This window comes from Equus przewalskii, chromosome 29 (assembly GCF_037783145.1).
Source record: "Equus przewalskii isolate Varuska chromosome 29, EquPr2, whole genome shotgun sequence".
NCBI lineage: Eukaryota > Metazoa > Chordata > Mammalia > Perissodactyla > Equidae > Equus > Equus przewalskii.
Window position 1 is genome coordinate 35,807,830 of NC_091859.1, and position 21,935 is coordinate 35,829,764.

Consider the following 21,935-nt stretch of genomic DNA (forward strand, 5'->3'; position numbering starts at 1 on the left):
GCTCACCCTCCGCACCTTCACTCAGGCCGGCGTTCTTCTGCCTGGAACTCCCTCCTCTCACTCCTGGCAGTTCTGAGGCCACACCTCCCCTCTCCTGCGGGCCTCTCCTAGCTCCTGACCCTCCTCCACTGGGGCTTGATGCCTCAGCTGTCCTTGTCTGTCTCCCTGGCACACTCAGAGGCAGCTGCATGTGTGCGCACACACGTACACACAGCAGGCTGCGAGCTGCTCTCTCCCCGTCTGCACCCTCCTCCATCTTCAAGAGCTCATTGAGGGCAGGGGCCTTGGGTGTCTTCCCAGCACCCATCGCAGGGTGCGTGGACAGACCTCTGGGCTCAGGAAAGGAGCAAGGAAGACTGGGCGCCTGTCCTCTATACTTAGGACAGCAGCGGCTGATGGGGATCGAGCGCTGACTGCATGCGAGACGCTGTGGCGACGTCTGTCAACTTGCTCAATCAAACAACTTTCTGAGTGGGTGCTGTTGCCTACCACTGCTTTACAGAGGGGAAACTGAGATACCGAGAGGGAGGAGGAGTCATCAGAGGCCGGGCTCTCAACCATTATGTCTGTATCTCCTGAGAGCCGCCGCTCCCTGGAGCCCTCTGGGATGGACTGGCCGCACTGGGCTGTCCTTGGGACATCCTGCAGCCTGCTCTGCTTGGTCTGTCCCTGCGCCCTGACTCTGCCCCACGTGCGTGTGAGAAATGGTGAGACACTGAGGTTGAGTTGCAAGAGGTTGCCCCGTGAGAGCTGTGAGGGGCTTAAGGAACTTAGAAAGCAGGGCTAGTGGGGGGTGGGGGGCCGGGGGTCGACATCTTTCCTGCTGCACCGTACTGCCTCAGGGTGGGGACAGCCTTTGGTGCTGGGATTTCAGGGCCCACAAGGGATCCAGAGCCCCTTCTGACAAGCCCACATGGTCCCCCTATGGTCAACACACCCGATGACACAAATGACACCTCCCTGTGCTCCCAGTGTTGGCGCAGGTGACTGATCCGGGGCTTCATGACCCTCCGTGTGCATGTGTGTGTGTGCATACACACATGCACACTCATGCATCTGTCTCTGGGTATGCCTGTGTGTGGGTCGACCTGTGTATATCGGTCTCACAGTGTGCTCGGGAGATGCAGGAGAAGGCAGAGACAGAGAGAGGACAGTGGCCAGGCAGCCACGCTCATCTGCTGCATGGGACAGGAAGGTCGGGTTAGCCATCTACCCCCTGCACACTCGTGCACAGACACACCCTCTGAAGGTTGGGGTGAGACAGGCACAGAACGGGATGTGGCTGTTTGCCCTGGAGGCTCAAGGGGGAGCCCCCCGCTGTGATGGGCAGGTGGTTCTGGGCCTGTCTCAACAGGGACTCTGAGACTTGCCAAAGGCCTGCAAGTCCCCATGCTCCATCACGGCCCGTTGACGGGCACTCGTGGATGCTGACTGTGGGCCTGTCCTGTGGGCAGCGCCGGGGTGGGTGGCGAGGCCTCTGCCCTCTCAGAGGAATCCATAGTCCGAGAGAAAAGAGCACCCAGAGAAATGGAGTTCAGGGATGTGAGGCACCAGCATGTGTCGGGGGAGGGGGGAGGCCACTGAGGAAGGGGTGTTGCCCACCCACCGAAGGCTGGGAGGTTAGGGAAGGAGACTGGAAGGTTAGAGACTGAGGAGGAGGGGGAGGGGTCAAAATTCACAGAATCCTAGAATTCGAGAGGTAGGAGGTCCTTGGAGATTACCTAGTTCAAGTCTAGTTTATACAGAAGGGGAAACTGAGGCCCAAGGAGAAGGGATGACTTGCCCAAGACAGTGGTGGAGTCAATTCAAGTTCATTCAACAAGCAGTGTAATTCCTCAAAGCATGCACAAGGCAGAGGGACGAGGGGGTAATAGAAGACTATTATCTGGGCAAGACCTCTTGGTGGATGTAGCATCTGGGTTGGGCTTCGAAGGATGAAGAGGAGTTCAAAAGGCTGAACAGGAATGGAGGGATGAGTTTTCAAGTAGCCTGGGTGGTTTGAGTTGGTTCCAGTTTTTGCTGTCCCTGAGGGCAGCCACCAGTCTGTCCTCCGTTAACACTCCATCCCCTCGGAGACAAGCAGGCTGGGGACGGCAAGAGGGTTTTGGTGTGTCTCTGTCCTGAGGCGGGGGAATGGCCCCAGCCTCTCCAAAACCCCAGTTCAGTCCTGGTTGCGGGGCCTCGATTCAACGCTGTTCCATTCAGTCAAAGAACATTTGTTGGGCACTGGCTATAAAGTAAGCCTTACAGGGTGGGGAGGATTTCAAGAGGCAGAGATGAGGGAAGGGCGGCCCAGGGAAGGGAACAGCACGAGCAGAGGTGTGGCTGCTGGGAAGCAGGGACTACTCAACAAGTGTCGTCTCTTTTTGCGTGGCTGGAGCAGAGGGGCATGAAGGGAGCAGTTCAGGCTGCAGCTGGAAAGATCGGCTGGTGCTGGGCTGGACGGCCCCGGGGAGGAGTTTGGGCTGTAATCCATGGCAAGCAGGAGATGCTCATGGATTTGAGCAAGAGCGGGTCCCCCAAGAGCCCAGGATTAGGCTGGGAGCTTGACCCCAGAAGCCTCCAGGGGAGCCAGGAGGTGTGACCCCTGAACAGTGGTGTGCTGGGAAGTGCTTAACAACCAGCTCTGTCAGGGCAGGGGGTGCCCATGGAGGGACAGATCGACAATTTTCACCATGTAAAAACTCTCACCAGGGCCAATTTCAAGCTTCTAAAGTGACATCAACAGGCTTGGAAAATTCCAGAAAATTTAGCAATTGGCTCTCACGAGCTGGTATGACCTGACTCCAGCACCCTGGGTTATAAGCTGTAGTTTCCAATGCTCAACCCTCCTTCTCTCCCGGTTCACTCTCAGGGTGACCTGCAAATGGGAGCCCAAGGACGGAACAGTGCCCGAGGGGAACCACTCTGTGGTTCGTCCTGGCTCAGGGGCTCTGCTGCGGTCTGAGACCCCAGGCCCTGTGGGTCTGAGCCTTGGCTCAGCTGCTCACGTGCTGGGTGAGTCAGGCCAACCCTCACCACTCTGGGCTGGGGTGATTTGCGGGATCACTCCTGGGATGAGAAGAGGATGCCGTGGGGAAGTGGGGGTGGGGACAGCATTGGACTGGGCAGGCCTGGGGAGGTGGGCGTCAGTTCCCCAGCTCATTCACCTGACACCTTCATCAGATCACCAGTAGGGGGTGGGGCAGGCCAGGTCCTGTGAAGTGAGGAGCCCTGGGGACAGGGTGAGGGGCAGGGAGAGCCACATGGCGGGTCCTGGGCCACAGAACACCAGCACCTCAGACTCTGCCAATGGAAAGGTGGGTTTGTGGGCCTTGATACATGTTGGTCCCTCAGCCTGGTGCTGCCCCCTCCCTCTCTATCACTTGAAAACTCCTACTCATCCGTCAGGCCTCAGCCCCAGCACACCTCTTCCAAGAAGCAGGGCTAAGAGCGCGAGTTTGGGCCTCGTCAGACCTGTGAGACCCTGGACAGTCTGCTTAGTCTTTCTCAGCCTCACCCATAAAATGGGGACAATGGTACTCTGTAGCTTGCAGGCTGGTTGCGAGCATTACACGAGATGCACTTGGCGCAGAGGGCCCAACCACTGACAACTGGGACACGATTATTACTGCTTGGTTACCCCCCTCCCCTCATGTTCCCCCAAGGTAGGCTTGGCCCTTTGAATCTCCCCATGCCTAGTGGGTACCCCTTCTATCAGCTGTAGTTATGGCCACGTCTGTCTGTCCCACAGGACAGCGAGCCCCTGAGGTGGGGATTGGGTCTGCTTCTCCTCCGGGGCCCCAGCGCTCAGCACCTAACGCTGTGTTTTGGGTGTGGGACTGACCCTGGACAGGTCCTTGGCCTCAGCCCTGACACCAACCCACGCGGTGTCCTGGCCAAGCAGCTGCTCCTCACCGATCCTCTGCTTTGTCACGTGTGACCTGGGTGATCTCTGAGGTTGCTTCCAGCCCAAAAATGTTGTGTGTCCATGTTCCAAACCCGAGTCACCATCCTGCCCGAAGGCCAGCCCCCACCCGCTTCCCAGCCCCGTCAATGGCTCCACTGTTCTCCAGCGACCCAGGCGTGAAACCTCGGAGTCATTTTTGACTCATCCGCCCCTTCATCCCCCCGCAGCTAATCATCAGCCACCGCAGGTTTTCCTTCAAAGCATCGCTCACGTCCGACGTCCCCTCCCCGGTATCCTAGGCCCCTCCGCCTGAAGTCTGGGTGATTTGTCGACTTTCTGACTGGCCAGTGTCGCCTGTCCTTCCGCTGTCACGTTCCTCCTAGAGACACAAGGCTGTCAGCCGGCGGGGGCTGCGCTGCCCCGAATTTGTCAGCACAGAGCTGAGCTGAGCTGCTCCTCAGGCCGAGGGTCCCGGGAGACTGGGGGCTCAGTGGAGGACAGGGTGCAGCACGGTGATCAGCGACCCTTCTCAGCTCTTCCAGCACCCTGCCCACCTTCACACGCACGTTCTCGTATACTCCACGCGCACACCTGCTCAGTCACCTCTTTTAAACTCTGCTATTCCTTAGTCCCAGTGCTGAGCGTGGATGATTGAAACCCAGGCCCTGCCCACACGGAGCTCACACACTTCCCGGGGCCTGAGTAGGATGGCGCACACCCAACACACTGTGCACTGGGCGCCGCTCACTCTGCCCGGGGTCGGGACGCTGCACAGAGAGAGCTGATGGCGGCTCCAAGACTGAGGCCCTCTATGCAAGAAGGGTGTTTCAGGGCGCAAGCAGCCTGTCCGTGGAGTTGTAAGAGGGGCTGGGAGGCATTTGGCCTGGTCACTGCTGGGAGGGGCGAGGCTGAGAAGGGCTGGATGGGCCGGGGCCCCGCTGGTCAGAGATGAGCAACCTCAGGGACCCCTTTTGCCATCTGTAATTCATGTGCCCCGAATGGAGCTCACTCCCCGAGCCTGGGAGGCAATTCTCTGTAAAAATCAAAGTGATACTCCGTGGGCACAGCACTTCTCAGTTTACACCGTCCTTCCCTAGTTCCTTGTCTTTCTTTACCAGCCCGTGAGGTGGGACTGGGCAGGCTTCTCGCTCCCGTCCTATAGATGAGGGAGCTGAGGCCCATGGAGGGGAAGGGACTTGCCCAGGGTGACCAGTTAGTCCTTGGCAGGGCCAGGCCTGGCGTCTCCCTGGCCCTGGATCCCAGAGTCTAGAAGCTGCATGGGAGAGAGGGGAGAGGGAGGGGCCCAAGCTCTGGTGTCCGAGGTCCTCCTGGGGAGGGGCTGGCTCTGCGGGAACAGATGGGGCGACAGGCCCAGCTGCTGGGAGCCTGAGACCAAGGATGGTGCCCCCCGGGTCTCACCAAGGCTGACCACGCTGGGCTGCCAGGGCCTCCCTGGGGCAGGGGTCTGGCCCGAGGGAACGGGAGGGACTCGGTGGCGGATCTGTGTTTCCACTTGATTTCCTCAGTTGTTTTCCAAGAGCCGTGGCAGGATCCCCAGGGGCGAGGAGGAGGTGGGAGGCCACCGGAAGGCGCCAGGCCCCCATGTGACTCCCCTGACTGACGACAGTGCCTCGTGGAAGGGCCTCGAGGCTTCCGTCCTGCTCTCGCCCAGCCAGCGTGTGACGTGGACCAGGGCACTGGGCCCGCACTGGGTGACTTCCCGCGTGACCGCGCTGTCTCCAGTGCACTTTCCAGTGGGCCCAGCCCCTGGGACTGTGAGGTGAGAGGCCTGTGACCCCCACCTGACCCCCTTCCAGCACCCTCCTGGGGGCAGGAACCTGGGCCAAACCCCGGGCAGGGCAGGGGCGCCCCAGAACCCTGGGGCTTCATCAGGTTGCCTCCCCAGTTCTCCCAGTTACCCTCCGACCTCTCCAGCCGCCCCGCTCAGCTCGTCGCCAGTTTCCCTTCCTCCTCCTCTGCCCCCGCCTTGCCATTTCGAGCCTGCTGCCTTGCCCCCGGCCATCATCCTTCCCCTGACTCCCCCAGGCCTGGCCACGCTGGGCTTGCCGTCCCTGCTGGTCATCTTCCCTGCCTTCCTGGGCTGCCCACGCCCTGGCCACTGGGCCTCAGGCCTGGCCTCTCCCCCCCTTTCGCTCTCCCCTGCATCTCAGTCCTGTTTTCGCCTTCTCAGACCTGTTGTGGGTGGAGGGGGTCAGTCACTCCTGGCTTTAGAATCTGCTTGGCCACCTCCTGGCTGTGTGGTGGCGGCCCTTCTCTGGGCTCCAGTGCTGGATCTAAGGAGACAGAGGTGCCTGGCACAGGATGGGGCTGGGGGAGGCCATGGAAGTGCTCAAAGGAGCCAGGCCCCTCTCTGATTAGAATCCCAGCTCTGACACCAGCTGTGCAACCCTGGACGATGATGACATCTCTCTGAGCCTCAGTTTCCTCCTCTGTAAAATGGGTATAATGATAGTTCCTTCCCCTTGGGATGGACTGAACCACTCCCAGGGGAGGGAGTCTCAACCTGGCCTGGGGTCCAGGGGGGCTTCCTAGAGGGGGCTGTGCTGCATAGCTCTGAGCTGTGAGTCAGGATCAGCCAGCAAAGACACGCGGAGCCTGCCCCAGGAAGAGGCATCGTCCCCAGGTGGGGTTCCCCTCAGGGTCTCCCCTTCAGCTGCCTGGAACCCCAGCCTTTGTGCACCGCCCCGGGGCAACTTTGCTCTTTAGGAACCTGCCCAATCCTAAAGGAACAAGGGCCTCTATTCTTAGCACATGGAAGGTGCTGGGTCAACACTGATTCAAAGAACGACTGGACCGTATGATGGGAAGGTGGGCGGCCTTAGGGGGAGTAGCCTCGAGGGGTGGGAGCATGCAGTGGTGGGGGGCTGTGGCGGAAGTCCTGGTAGGTCCCCAGCTCTCGCCCTTGACCTCCTACAGTTTATGCCCCACACGGCAGCCAGAGAGTCCTTGCTGAAGTGGAGCTCAGACCACAGCACCCCCTGCTCACAGCTCCTATGGCCCCTTAAACCTCGTTTCCTCCGGCATTCCCAAGTTGTCTGATCCCCTTTCTCAGGTCTCCCCTCGCTCAGCTCCAGCCACTCTGGCCTCCCGGCTGTTCCTAGACTCCCCGGCACATTCCCCCTCAGGGCCTTTGCACGTGCTGCTCCCACTGCCTGGAACATTCTTCCCTCAGATAGTCTTCCTCTGTTCATTCTGATCTTTGTCAAATGGCACACCCTTGCAGGGACCCTCCCTGACCCCTGTCTCTAATGTAACATCCCTCTGTCACACTCTCCCTTTACCCTGCTTTGTCTGTGCCACAGGCGATGGTCACCTGACATTAGCTTGGAAATTTACTTGTCCATCTCCCTGACAAGAACATCTGCTCCCTGAGGACAGGAGTGTGTGTTTTGTCCACTGCTGTTGCCCCAGAACTGGGATGGTGCTGGGCACATGGCCAGTGCTCAACCCGTGTTTGTGGAAGGAAGGAAGATGGAAGGAGAGACCTCTTTCTTCTGCTAATAAGAGCAATCTACAGCCTTCTATCCATGGGGTGCCTCCCACGCGTGGCCCTGGGTTAGGGGCTTTTAGAACAGTGACCTCAGCAGAGTGGACAGCAGCTCACTTGAGCCAGGCGGGTCCGGAGGTAGCCATGGTCATTAAGGGAGCGTATGTGAAGCGCCCAGAGCACAGTGGCTCCTTTTAGTGTCATTTGCCTAATTATCAGATGTGGTCTCGTGGAGCCTGAGAAGCAGGGCTGGTGGGTAGAAGGTGGGGGAAGGGGCGAGAGCTGGGTGGAGATGAAAGAGATTTAATTAAATTTTAGGAAAAACTTCCTAGCAGGCAGAACTGTGCAAAGACGGAAGGGACTTCCTCAGGAGGAAATACGTTCCCTGTCTGCAAAAGGAGGCAAGTGGCGTCCGCGGCCGCAACGGGGACCAGCCCTAGGACCTGAAGCCATAAGATGTAAGGATTCAGGGCGGTCCCCTTAAGCTTGGGGTGAGCCAGGCCCTGGAGCTCGGAGCAAGCGGGGGTCACATGTCTGGCCAGGCCCGGGCAGCAGAAGCCATGGCTCCAGTCCCCGGGTCCACAGGCTGCTGGGGCTTGGCCAAGCGGCCATGTTGGGACTCTGGTCGCGTCAACCGCAGACCAGGCCTGGGAGACAGGAAATCACCCCTCGCACGGCCCGAAAGGCCCCCAAGTGGGTCCTCACTCCCTGCCCACCTCCCACGGCGGCCTCGGGCCCCTGCGCCCGCGCCCATGGGGTTAACTCTCTCCCTGTCTCTCTCTGCTCCAAGTTGTTTTCCAAGCGAGGTGGAGAATGGTTCTCTTGTTACCAACATGGCTTCTGGGCATTGGGTAATGCGCTCCCTCTTCCCCCTGCCCCGTGCCACAAAGGGACCTTTTGTTCCTCTCCCTGCCCCTCTCTCTCGGGCTCTTCCCCGGCCCCCCACCCACCCCATCTCCCTCCTCCCTGCGCCTCCCGCCCCACGCTGCACCCCTGGGCTGCGAGGAGTGACCGTGGCCTGGCCGTGGCGCCCTCCCCCTCCCCGGGCGCCCTGGGAGGAGCAGGGGCCTTGTGGCCGCGGCGGCCATTTTGAGAGCGGCCTTTCCAGGCAGAACCTTGGCTTCTGGGAGGCCGCAGTGGGGGTCGCTGGGGCTCCACATGGGTCCTGTGGGTACCTCTTGTCCTCCAGGGAGGGGGGCACCCTTCCCCCCCTAGCTCCCGTGCCGGTGCGGCCTCCCCACACTGAAGCAAGACTCCTTCCCATCCACCATCTCACTTGACCCTACGGCAGCCCTGGGGCGGCAGTGACACCCATCTTCTGGAGGTGGACACTGAGGCTCAGTGGGTAAGTGTCCATCTGTCCCGATGGCTCATTGAGCAGGTGCTGCAGCTGGACCAAGCTGTGTGCTCCCCCACCATCCTCTCCAAGAAAGAGCCCTCAGAATATGCCCGACCCGTAGGGAGCACCGAGATGGGTCTGGGCCTCTGGAGAAAGCCTAAAACCAAATGTACTGCAAGTTTGGAAAATGAAACAGAACATGTCCGAGATAGGCGTGTCGGGAAGCCCATCAGATATTGGGAAGACAGTCTCTGTCCACTGTCCCCTCCCCTGGCCCCTCCCAACAGCCCTGCAAGGCAGGCAGGGACAGGCTGACAGACGCCATTTTTCAGATGAGGAAACTGAGGCACAGAGGGGATACGCGGCCAGGACTTGGGGCTCCCCAGTTGACTCCAGCTCTGGTCATCTCTTTCCAGGGCCACTGCCTGCCCCTTGAGAGGCCGAGGGCCTGGGGGAGGGGACTTGGGCAGATCAGAGCAACCTGGGCCCCTTGTCTGCGATCGCGGAAGCCGGCGCTCAGAGGAGGTTGTGCTCAAGTGCTCCAAACGTTCGTGGATTCCTCCACCTCCCTCTGCCCGGCATCCACAGACACGTGAAGCGGCAGCGCCACCGCTCACAGCGCTGGCAGCGTGCGTCACCTGTAACCATGTGCCGGGGCTGGGGCCTCCTGGCTCAGCGAGGACTTGGTGATGGATGGGATGGGAGGCGGGGGGGACAGAGAGAGAGGGGGAAGATTTATTCAGTGATGAATAAGACCCCGGGCCTATGCTCAAAGAGTCACGGTCCGAGAGGAGGGACAAATCAGTAAAGAGCCAGGGTGCTGTAAGATGGGGGCCTGGGAGCACATCGCCCAGCTGGGAGGTTGGGGAAGAAAGACTTCCTGGAGGAGGTGACCGTGGGTGGGGCCTCAAAAGATAGTAAAAGTTCACCAGGCAGAGAAATTGAAGGGGTAAGAAAGGAGCTGGCACTAGGGGGGAGGAGGAGAAGGTGGATGGTGTGTGACAGGGGGAGAGGCCCCACTAGGCCGGTGTGCTGAAGCCAAGTAGGGGCAGGGAGGGTGGGAGAGGTGGGCAGAGGGCAGTGAGGGGGGCTCCCGAGGACCCAGGGTGCCCTGATAAGGGATATGGACTGGATCCTGAGTGCAGTGGGGTTGTCACTGAAGGATTTTAGAGGGGTCAGATTTGTGTTCTAGAAAGATCATGTGGGCTGGTCTATGCCAGTCTGCTTTATTACTGTTTTCACAGGATGGAGCTCAGTGTCTGGCACACAGTAGGTGCTCAATAAATGTTTTGAATCAATGCAGAATGCCAGCAGTGTTCCCTGAGGCAGTGGTTAACTCCAGCTCAGGGACCTTGGGCCTCAGTTTCCTCATCTGTAGAGCGAGGGGGGCAGCCCCTGCCTCGTGAGAGTGTTGTGATGGTTAAGGGAGTAGCGCACAGGGGCCTTCGCTTCGTGTTCTGTGCGTGGTCAGTGCTCCATAACTGGTGCCTTATGAAGGGGGTGCCAGGTGTGCTGTGGGCAAGACGGAGGCGGGGCCCGGGCGAGGAGCGACTGAGTCGTCTTTGAAACAAGCTGATGAAGAAGGCACTATTGTCCCCCCTATTTTATCATCCAGGTAACTGAGGCTCAGAGAGGTGAAGCAACTTGCCTGAGACCCCTCAGCAGGTGAGTGGTGGACGGAAATACACTGGACACCAGAACCAAGCTTGTGGGCACTGAGCTGGTGATGGAGAGTGGTCAGGGAAGCTGGCAGGGGAGGGAGAGGTTGGGGGACAAAGTACAGACTGATGGACCAGATGGTGGGTGCAGGCACAGGGGGACGGAGGCGTCAAGGATGCCCCTGGGTTTCTGGCCTGGGTGACCGGGGGAAGGTCATTCCATTTCCTGAGCGAAGGACACAGCAGGAAGGCAGGCTTGGGGAGGAAGGACTCGCTGAGTCCAGGGCTGTCTGGGTGGGGCTGCCGGGAGGTCTGGAGTCTCAGAGAGAGGTCTGGGCTGTGGAGGTGGACAAGGACGAAATGAGCTCACAGGGCAAGTGGAAGGCAGGCGGGCGGCCCAGGAGCCCAGCGCCGGAGACGATGCCGAGCAGTAACAGGAGCAGGCGTGACACAGCATTTACCCCAGGCTGGACACGATCCTAAGCCTTCATATTAACTTATCTGAATCCTCCCCACAAACCCTAGGAGGGGGCACCACGATCATCCTCATTTTATAGATGGGGAAACTGAGGCAAGAGGCGTCAAGTCTGGAATGCCCAGAATGGCTACATCTCTAGAGACAGAGAGTAGGTTAGTGGGTGCCCGGGGCCAGGAGTCGGGGGTGATGGCTAAGGGGTGCAGGCTTTCTTTTCTGGGGTGATGAGAATGTTCTAAAATGATTGTGGTGATGGTTGTACGACTCTATGAATATACTGAAAAACACTGAATTGTGTACTTTAAGTGTGTGGATTGCATGGTACGTGAATTACATCTCAGTGAAGCTGTGACCAAAAAGAGACAGAGAGAGAGTCGCCCAGCCAGTAGCCGGGAGGCAGGGGCTTGGCCCCTGGGGACTCTGCCTCGAAGGCGCAGGAGAGGAAGAGCTGCTCCAGGAGCGGGCGGAGGGTGGTGCCTGGGCGGGGGGGGGGCGGGGGGCGGGGGGTGGGGGGGCCGAGGCAGTTTGGGTGAGAAGTTGGAGGAGGGTGCTGTCCTCTCAGCTGGTCCAGGGGATGAGACCTGGACGTTCCTTGGGGTCTGTTCGTCCAGGTTTCCTGGTGACCTGGCCCAAATGGGTGGGAGACCTGGCCCTGCGGGTGGACGGGGGCTTCTGGCCGAGGAGACCTCTGAGGAGCGCCGCATCCTTTTGCCTGGACATCTTTGCCCCCAGGTGGAGATCTCTCTACCTCGGGATGCAGTGAGCCGCCAACCTGCAGTTTTTAGAGGCTTGCTGCCTTTGATTTGGTGGGAGGGGCAGAAGGAGGAATAACGGGGGAGAAAAATGCCTCAACTGCTCTTCCTGAAGGAGCGAGACCCCCCGCCAACAGATCACCCAGAAGCTTAGTCTCAGCCTCTCCCACAAGAGGGACCCGGGTGTCTGCTGGGAGTCCGGGAGGGCCGGAGGGTGCCAGGTGAAAGCCCACGTCTGGCGGTCCCCCTCCCTCCTGGCACCAATGGTGGTCGCCATCAGGCCGATGCCCTGGGCTTCTGACTTCACATCCCAGCTGAGAGTGGGAGGGCCGAACTGCCCTGGTGCCCAGGGCTGTGAGTGACCCATGGCCTAGGCCGGGGATGGGGTTGTGTGGAGAAGCTCCAGGGGCCCGCTGGGTGTGAGCGGGGATGGGGGCATCTGGAGAGGAGAGCAGGAGGCTGCCCCAGGCCTTCTGTGGCCACAGCCACCTCAGCCCTTCTGTATATGGTTCATTCAGCTCCCCGCCTTCTGCCCCCTACCCTACAGGCCCCAGGCCTTGTCTCTCTGGTGGAGGAGGTCAGCAGGCAGACCCCCAGGACCTCTGTGGGGCCAGGCTCCCGTGAGGGAGGCAGAGCAGATGAATTATCTCGGGAACCCGAGGCTCCGAGAGCAGGTCTTGCTGTGGTTCCCTCGCCCCCATCAGGCACTTCTCCTGAGGGAGCCCACTCAGAGCCCCCTTCTTTCTGGCGCAGTTGTGATACCCTGGTGCTGCGATTGCCTAGACCAGAGCAGAATAACAGGTCATTAGAAGGTGCAGGGACGGACAGAGGGAGGGTCCAGGAAGAGGGAAACAGTTGCTAAAACTTAAACATTTGCTAAGAGGGTAGATCTTATGTTAAGTGTTCTTATCACAAAACAAACAAAACACACGGTTGCTAAGTTGGCCTTGTTGATGACAACATTTGCAGACTGCTTTTAAGGGTGGACACAGAGCCACTCTATAACCACAGGACACCCAGGGGCCCTGCGAGGCGGCTGCTTGTCAGAGGACCCGCGGATGGCCTCCTGGCTCAGCGGCTGCTGTCGTGACTTGGTACAAGGGGAGGCTGCACTTGTATAACACTTTGTTAAAGTGAACCAGGTCTAAAGAAAGAGCCATGCCCAGGGGCCGGCCTGGTGGCAGAGCGGGTAAGTTCGCACGTTCCACTTCAGTGCAACGGTTTGGATACCGGGTGCGCTTGGCACCGCTTGGCAAGCCATGCTGTGGCAGGCGTCCCACGTATAAAGTAGAGGAAGATGAGCACGGATGTTAGCTCAGGGCCAGTCTTCCTCAGCAAAAAGAGGAGGATTGGCAGCAGATGTTAGCTCAGGGCTGATCTTCCTTAAAAGAAAAAAAAAAAAGAGTCTTGCCCAGAGATGCCCATTGACTAGTGAACAGCTGGCCACCATCTTAGTGTGCAGCTGTGGGGGGCCTGTGAAATGAATTATAGCGTGGTTCTATGACAGAATATAACGCAGCCACCAGAAATGATGCTGATGAGGAATTTCAGTGACATAGGAATTGTTTTTGGTATAATCTTAAGTAAAAACCAGGATATAAAACAATATATGCATATACATAACTTCAGTACAAAACAAAAAGAAACATATAGCTCAAGTTCTTTTAAAGATGTGTAGAAAAAAACGGAAAGAAAACACAAAAATCCTTATCTTAGTTATTTCTGGGTGGTGGGATTTTGAGTGATTTTTAAAGATTTTTTAGTGCTTTGTGTTTTATTGTATTTCCAAATTTCTGCAATAAACACTTTCAAATTTTAAAGTTACTGAAATGGGGATGTGGAGTGTCTCCTGTATTTTAAGAAAGAGTCCCATTTCTCTGGAAAAGCTTCTCGCGTGCACGTGGAAGATCTTGGAGTGTATTTTTATGTTTTTCAGCCAGAGGTAAGGAGCTTGAGTCAGTTAGGAATGCGTTTGACTACAAATAGCAGAAAATCCAGCTCACGTGGCGCGGGTTTCCTTTGGTCCCCTGTAACCGGAAGTCCCCATGAGGCCATCCGGGCAGCGGGCTGCTGTGACGCTGGGGCTGCTAAGACCTCCTGTTAGTCACCCTGAAACCATCTCTCGAAAGCTCCCGTCCCCCAGGCCGTTTTTCAACATGCTGGGACTGAGAACATTTATGCACCCCTGCCCCGCCCCAGCCTGGTGACAAGAAGATATCGGAGACCCTGTGCTCACTCAGGCCTGGTCTTTTAGGTTCCCCGTGGGGGCCCAGTGCAGGGCCTGCTGGAGGAGGCTTCATGAGGAAGTGACCCGCCCGAGGTCACATTGTTCCTTGGTTTGCTGAATGACTAAAGAATGAATAAAGATGGATGGAGACAGGATTAGAACCAGGCTCTCAGCTCTTTTCCCCACTCCAGTGACAAACTGCCAAGTCTAAACATCTAACATGGCACATGTGGCCCTGGTAACCTGGCCCAGCTGACCTACTTAGCCTCATCTCTCCCCACTGAACTGCTGTGGCTCACACACACCACATTGGTTTTACTCTGTGCCTTTGCTTATGCTGTTCCCTCTGCCTGGAATGCCTTTCCCTGCTGCCCCCACCCTCTTTGGTCTAACTTCTACTCACCCTTTTAGAATCAGCCCCAGTTTCCTGGAAGCCTCCCCCAGCCCCTGGCTGGGCTAGGGGTTCCTTTTCTGCACCCATAGTACACCGTGCCTACTGCATTTACTGCACTTAGTTCTGCTTTTCTGTGCACATGCTGGACCCAGGTCCCCAGCCGGGAGCCCCTTGAGGGAGGACTGCGTCTGACTCACCTCACCCTCAACGCTGGCCCCAGGCTGGGCACGTTTGAGAAGGAGGTCACAGGACCTGGCACTGCCCCTGCTCCCACTCCAGAGGAGAGCCTTGACCGTGTCGTGCCCATTTCCCTGTCCCAAATGTGGGAGAGCTGGGCTTCACCAGATCACTTCTGAGGACCCTGTGGCTGACAAGATGGCCAGGGCTGGCATAGGACAGCCTGTGTTGGGTGCCCAAGATCAGAGGGGGCAAGGGACATGGTCAGCACCCTCGGCCACCTGCAGCGCCTGGTGGCAGGGATTGGGGTGGGTGTGGAGCAGAGGAGGTGGAGGCTATGTTCTGGGCCTCAGCAGACCAGACCCCGCCACAGAGGCTGGCCAGGCGCCGCACAGCAGGGAGGGCGGCCCCCAGCGGTTATCAAAGGCCAGCAGGGACCCTCCCTCAGATGGTGACTGCAGGGAGGGAGAAGGGGTCTCCCTGGGGCTGCTGGCTCTGCCACAGCCACTGACAAGCTGGGCCATCCATCAGCCCTGAGCACAATGGGGTCATTAACCCCTGACCCCAGCCCCTTTCTAGCCATTTCCTCTGGAGGGCTCCCCTCCCCAAGGCGAAGGGAGGGGGCGATTCCTGTATAACCTCCCTCTTCAATGAGGGGCCCAGGAGCGACGGCCCCCTCGGCTGGCGGGGGACTCACAGCTCTACGGCCCTTCCGAAGTCTGAGGTCCCGCTCCTGCAGCTGCCATCCTCTGCTGGTGCCTCTCACCCTCGGCCACCCACGGGAGCACCCCTCAAGCCACAGCAGTGTATTTGGGGAGGGACAGAGAGGGGCCCTGAGAGACAGGGACAGGGACAGAGGCATTCCGAGAGAGACGCTTAGACGCTTTAGATCAGAGGTGGCTCTTCAGTTTACACAGGACATTCAAAGGGACATTAGAGACCAGTACTGCTTGTGAAATTCCATGCAAGAGCCCGAAATAAAATATTAGCAAAACAAATCCAGCAATGAATAAAAAGGACATATACATGATGACCAAAGTGGGTTTACCCTAGAAACGCAAGGGGGGGTTAGCGCTGGAAAGCCTATGAGTGCCATCCATCGCGTTAATAAATTAAGGGAGCAAAGCCGTATGATTGTCTCAGCACTAGCACTAAATGTCAACATCTACTTATGATAAAAATGTTTTCGCAAACTTGGGATAGAAGGTATGTCTGTAGACTCATGAAGATTATCTACAAACACCAGCACACACGCAGGTCTTAAAGGAGCAGTGGACACATTCTCTAGAATCAGGGGTGTTTGCCCTCATCCATGCGTCTATTCAGCATCGTACCCAAGGCTCCAGCTGGGGCAGTAAGACAACGAAACAGCAGCAAGGGAGAAGGATTGGAAAGGAAGAAGGAAAACTGGCATTATTTGAAGATGATATGATCATCTACACAGAAAACCCCAAATAATCTACGAATTACCAGAACTATGAAAAAAATCCAGCAGAGATGATACAGGATACTCCCATATCAAATCAATATCAAAAACTAATTGCAGCCGCAACATATGGATAAACTTGGAAAATATTATGCTAAGTGAAAGAAGCCAGACACAGAAGGCCACATGTTATAGGATTCCATTTATAGGAAATCTCTAGAATAGGCAGCTCCATAGAGACAGAAAGTAGATTAACGGTTGCCAGGGGCTGAGGAAGGAAAAAATGAGGAGTGACTGCTCATGGGTAAAGGTTTCTTTTTGAGGTGATGAGAATGTTCTGGAATTAGATAGTGGTGATGGTTGTGCAAGCTTGTGAATGCACTAAAACCCACTGAATTGTACACTTTAAAGGGGTGAATTTTATATGGGTAAATTATGTCTCAATAAAAAGTAACTGCATTTATAAATATCAGAGCAAACAGTGTAATTTTGTTAAATCCTTCATTTACAATAATAACAAAAATTAAATCTAACAAAATATTTGCAGAGGAAAGGATAAAACGTTACTGTAGTATAACCATCCTGGAAAATGGTTGGGCAATTTCTTAAAAAATTAAATGTACATTTACCAGGTGACCCAGCAACCACGCTTTTGGGCGTTTGTTACAGAGAAACAAAAACTCACACCCGCAAGGAAATATGCATAATTGTGCCCAGCCGCCTAATTTGTAATAGTCAAAAATTGGAAACAACCTAATTGCCCTTCAGTGAGTGAGTTATTAAACAAATAAGAAGCTCCAGACGCTATGTAGCAATAAAAGAAACTAACAATTGACACATGTAGCCATCTGGATGGAGCGCAAGGGAATTACGCTGAGGGAAAAAAGCCTGTCTGAAAGGTTACCTGCTGTGAGATTCATTAATGTCACCTCCTCAAAATGACGAAACTGTAGAGATGGAGAACCGCTTACTGGCTGGAGGGATTGGGGAGGAGAAAGGGAAGGGAGATGGATGTTGCTATAAATGAGCATCACGAGAGAATCTTTGCAGCGGTGGCACAGTTCCTAATCCTGATTGTGGTGGTGATTATATGAATCCACACAGGTGATGAAATTGCTTGGAACTATACACACACACACACACACACACACGAATGCATTAAAACTAGTGAAATCGGAATAAGGTCTGTGGATGGTACCACCGTCAATTTCCCGGTCTTGGTGAAGTCCTATGGTTATGTAAGATGTCACCATTGGGGGAAAGTGTACTACTTTTGCAACTTCCTGTCAATCTATGATTATTTGAAAATTAAGACAAAAAACATTATTGGAAGATATTAAAGACCCCAAAGATTTGCTTTGAAATAATGAATGCTGGGATGGGAGAAGGGGCGGGAATGGACAGGGTTATGGCTGAGACTCGAGTAGCCACGAGGCGTAAATGGTAAAGCTTGGTGTCGAGTAAAAAGAGACTCATTATCCTCTTGTCTCTATTGTACATTTGAAATTTTTCTTAGTAAAAAGTAAAAGAGGGGCCGGCCCGGTGGCGCAGCGGTTAAGTGCACACATTCCCCTTCTTGGCGGCCCAGGGTTCACTGGTTCGGATCCCGGGTGTGTACATGGCACCACTTGGCACGCCATGCTGTGGTAGGCGTCCCACATATAAAGTAGAGGAAGATGGGCAAGGTTGTTAGCTCAGGGCCAGTCTTCCTCAGCAAAAAAAGAAGAGGACTGGCAGTAGTTAGCTCAGGGCTAATCTTCCTCAAAAAAAAAAAAAAAGTAAAAGAAAGAGACCTAAATAAATGCAGAGAGACAGCCACTAATGTGTAGAGGGAGATTCAATATCATAAAGATGTCAGATCTTCCCAAATTTATGTCTAGGTTCAATTCAGTCCCAATCAAACCCCCACAGGGTTTTGGTGAAGCTTGTCAAGCTGATTCTAAAAGCGGTGAGAAAGAGCGAAGCCCTAAGAATAGCTGAGACTCTCTGAAGAGGGAGGCATTTGCCCCACCGAAAACCAAGGCTTATTATGAAGCGAATTCATTAGGCCAGTGTGGTGTTTATTGGTGCAAAGATGGCCCGCCGGACCCGTGGGACGAAGCAGGGAGCCGGACGCAGATCTGACACATCTGGGTATTGAGCGGGGCCGTGGCAGATCCGAGGGGAAAGGAGGGAGAAGACAGTCACATCTGTGTCACATGTCATCCTCACAGCCCTCCCTTGGGGCTGGCTTGACTCCTCACATCCCAGGATACATTTCACACTGGGTGGAGGCCCAGAGAGGGCAGCGATGCCCGGGGTCTTCTGGATCTTTCCAAAGTGGGTCCTACCGGGGTCCCCAGCCCGGTGTCTGAACCGTGGGCCCCCAGGCCGGATCTGCCGCTTCATAATCTCTGGGACAGTCCTGGCATCTGCATGGTCCCTAACTTCCTGCTTGAGTTTGAGAACTCCTGACCTAGAGAAAGAGAAAGGGACAGAACGACAGAGAGAGAGAGAGGAAAAGGGAGAGAAAGCGAGAGAGCAAAGAGCTAGTCACTGGGCCGCCAGCATGGCCATGCTGCCAGGGGCGGAAACAGCCAGGCACTGTCTCTCTCCGTCCACCCACAGTCTCCCACGGACTTTCATCACTGACCTAACCCAGGGGGCAGAGCACGGGGGGTGGGGGAGGTCAGGGGTCAGCTCATTACATGCCAAGCAGAGCCAGGAATAGAGCCACTTTGGGGGTGGTGGGGGGACTCGGGGCCCCACGGAAGCCCACGTCCCACCTCTGGCCAGAGGAGGCTGACTGGAGGAGGCGGTTGAGAAGAGGGACGAGAGCTGCCCACGGATTGAGGTCCATGGCTGCATCAGAGCTGGGAATGGGCTTCTGGAAGGATGCAAATATCTCTGAGCCACACTAATCCCCCTCCTCACTCACTCCTGCCCTAGTGGGAGAGTATTCCCTGTCCCTAGGGGGGTCTGGCCCCCACAGACCCATCATCCCCAGGGCTGGCCCACCAGGCCGGGGCTCCGTTCTGCCTCCCCAACCCAGCCTCCCAGTCAGGCAGCCCCTGTGCCCGCTTTCCCACCTTGCTTCAGACAATGCCCCCGCCTCCGCCGACGGGCCTCTCCAGCCTGGTAGCCAGTGGGCTCCAGCCAACGCACAGAGCTGACGGCCCTGGCCCTGCCCTGCTACTCTCCTGTGGCTCCCCCAGCCAGACAGAGTCTGGGGTCCTGATTCTGTGAAATGTGAGGCCTCGGCTATCTCTGACCACTGCCCAGTCTCTGGGCTCCTGCTCTCAGTGACAGTTATTCAGTGAGCAGGTATGGGGGTGCTGTGCTAGGTGCTGGCGATCGAGGTGTGACCCCAATGGGCCAGTACCTTCCCCGGGGACCTCGCAGTTGGTGGGGAGACAGACAAGAAGCTGGGTGACAAGAAAACAAACGTGTACCCCAGACCGTGCTGCATGTCGTGCAGGACGTTCTGCAGGAGAGCAGCCGAGGGCTGTACTCGAGCTGCTGCTCATGGAGGGCTTCCCTCAGGAGGCAACGTGTGAGTAGAGACATGGCTGAAGTGAGGGAGTGGGCATACCCCGGGCAGAATGTTCCACGCAGAGGGGGCTGCAAGAGTCAAGGCCCTGAGGTGGAAACATTCCAGCGTGTTCCAGGAACAGCAAGTGGACAGAGGCCCTGGAACAGAATGTGAACAGAGAGGAGTGGCGGGCCACTTGCTGGAGGGGCGGCCAGGCCCAGACCTCTAGCTGAGGACGTGGGCCCACCCTGCATGGGATGGGAAGCTGTTGGAGGAGTCTGAGCCCGGCATGTCGTGGTCTGCCTCAAATTTAAAACCAACACCCGGGCTCTCATGATACCCATTTTACCCATGGAGACTAAGGCTCAGAGAGGTCAAGTGACTTTTCTAGGGTCACACAGCTGCCACTGAGCTAACTCTCTGTCCAGCCCACTCATCAGCTCCCCATGAGTCCACCATAACGCCCCTTCCCCCCGGGGTCCCCTTCTGATTTGGGGCCTCGCTCTGAAGTGGGGGGTATTACTTGGGCCCACTCAGGCAAGCTCTGTCAGGGCCGAGTCGTGCTGTTCCTGTTCCCCCATGTGTGCTGGTGGCCTAGACATAGGTGCTCCATACATACTTACTGAATGAATGAGTGTGTAAGCTAATGACAGCACCTCTAAGGGCCACTGTGAGGGTCACATGGGAGAGCGAATGGAGTCCTCGGCAGGGCCCAGCACCCAGGAGATGCCCGGTAAGAGTCTGCTGCTGATATTGCCATAGTGATCTGTCTGATTTTAAAGCCCACGCTCTAACTCTCTGTGCTGATGATGAATTGAGCCCAATCTGCCCGCCTACCCCTGATTTCTTGACCTTTCCAGGGGCCTGGGAAGCCAGTGGTGAGTCAGCGAGGAGTCAGGCCTCGGGCTGGGGCCACAGCAGCCCTGAGGGGCAGGCACGGTGGGCACAGCACGGCATGTGCATGACCAGCCTACCCCATGGCCCATGGACTATAAAGACTCATGGTCTCCCCAGCCAGCCCTGAGCGGGCCCGGTGGTGACAGTGACAGGAGTGGAAAGGTGGGGGGACTCTAGCCACTGCTCTGGTGCTCCAGGAGCTGTTTCTCCCGAGGGCCACTGGGAGGCAGCACTTCCCCAGGAATTTGGTTGCAGGGGACCCACAAGCTTTTTCCGCATTGAATCTGATGCTCAGGAAAGCTGAGGGAATCTTAGAGAGGACCCAGGCCCAGGGAGGGGCTGGGGCCCGCCTGGGGTCACACAGCTTTCGGTGGCAGGGCTGAGCCAGGTGAGAGGCTGCCCGCCTGCCTGGACGGACCCAGGACCCAGGAGCAGAAGAGGAAGGAGAGGGAGGAGCAAGCTTGGAGAATGAGGGTCTGAGCACCAGCCCTGGCTCAGCCTCCAGAAGTGGGTGCATGTCGTCACCCCAATTTCAACCCCCGGAATCCTACCCATCCTTGAGGAGGGTGCTCAAAGCTCCCCTCCGAGGCCCTTGCTGACCCCTCTCATCCATGACTCGGGCCGAAGGGGCAGTTCTCTCCATGTTCCCACAAGGACTTGATGGTGGCCTCATCATACCTGTCACTGCCCCCACTGTCTGTCTCCTCCAGCACAGTCACTCCGAGAGGACAGGGACTGTGCCTTGTACCCCCCGCCGCCTGCACCAGCTGTGTCCTCTGCCTGTGTCATCCTGCCCCTCTTCTGGGCCTGGGTCCCACCAACACCTCCTTCAGGACGCAGCTGAGATGTCGCTTCCTCCAGGAAGACTTCCCTGCCTTTGGCCTGGCCAGAAGCCCCACCCCTGGGCCCACATAACGCCCTGGGCTCCTCCTGGATGGTGAGGTCTCTGAGGCCAGGATTGTTGGTGGACCTGAATGGGCCCACCCCGAGTGTGCACAGACACTGTGCCCTCTGAGCCTGTGACACAGTGGTCCTCAAGCCGCAGCAGTCCTTGAAGCTACCTGTGGCGCTTTGTGAAAATGCAGCCTCCAAGATCCCCCCTTCCCCAGGGACTCTGATCTGATAGGTCTGAGATGAGCCCAGGAGTCTGCATGTGAGACACTCCCAGATGAGTCTGATGCTGGGGGCCGAGCATTGTATGGCCCTTTAGTGTGCCATCAGCACTGCCCTCTGAAGGACTCGGGCAAAATGATTATAATGAGGAATGACAGGAAAAACCTCTGGCATCTGTGCCACGTGAATCACTCCCAAGGCACGTTCACACTCATCTCTCCTTTTTGTCGTCGTCTGCAGAACTTCTGTCTTGGGAGGGATCACCATCCCCATTCTGCAGACACCCGAGGCTCAGGGGCAAAGGGTAACTTTGCCCGAGATCCCGCAGCTACAAAACAGCGAGCTCAGATTCGATCTGGGGCCGTCCTGAGGTGGGAGAGCTGCCATCTCTGTTGAAGCTTCTGGGTCTGGAGCTTGCTGCTTGCTAAAAACTGAAATTCCAAAATTCAGGTCCTATACTCGGTCTGGTGATTCCAGCCCCGTGGAGGAAGCTCAGGCCACTGGCACTGTCCAGGTTCAGGTCCTCATCATCTCTTTCCCTCTCTGTCCATCCACATCCTCTCCTCCAG

General features: G+C 56.8%; 1 long non-coding RNA gene across 3 annotated transcripts in view; it reads left to right on the forward strand.

Annotated features, from left to right (window-relative positions):
* The window catches only part of LOC139080189 (uncharacterized), a 46,651-nt gene extending 33,206 nt beyond the window's left edge, over window positions 1-13,445 (forward strand). For 2 of the 3 annotated variants that reach the window (XR_011534475.1, XR_011534476.1), the window contains 5 exons: window positions 7,716-7,855; window positions 8,188-8,248; window positions 8,689-8,742; window positions 10,352-10,401; window positions 11,481-13,445. This is a non-coding gene — a long non-coding RNA (uncharacterized lncRNA). Of the gene's footprint in view, window positions 1-7,715; window positions 7,856-8,187; window positions 8,249-8,688; window positions 8,743-9,152; window positions 11,162-11,480 lie in introns of those variants that run through there. The other variant, XR_011534474.1, reaches the window with a different exon arrangement.
* The last annotated feature ends 8,490 nt before the right edge of the window (window positions 13,446-21,935 follow it).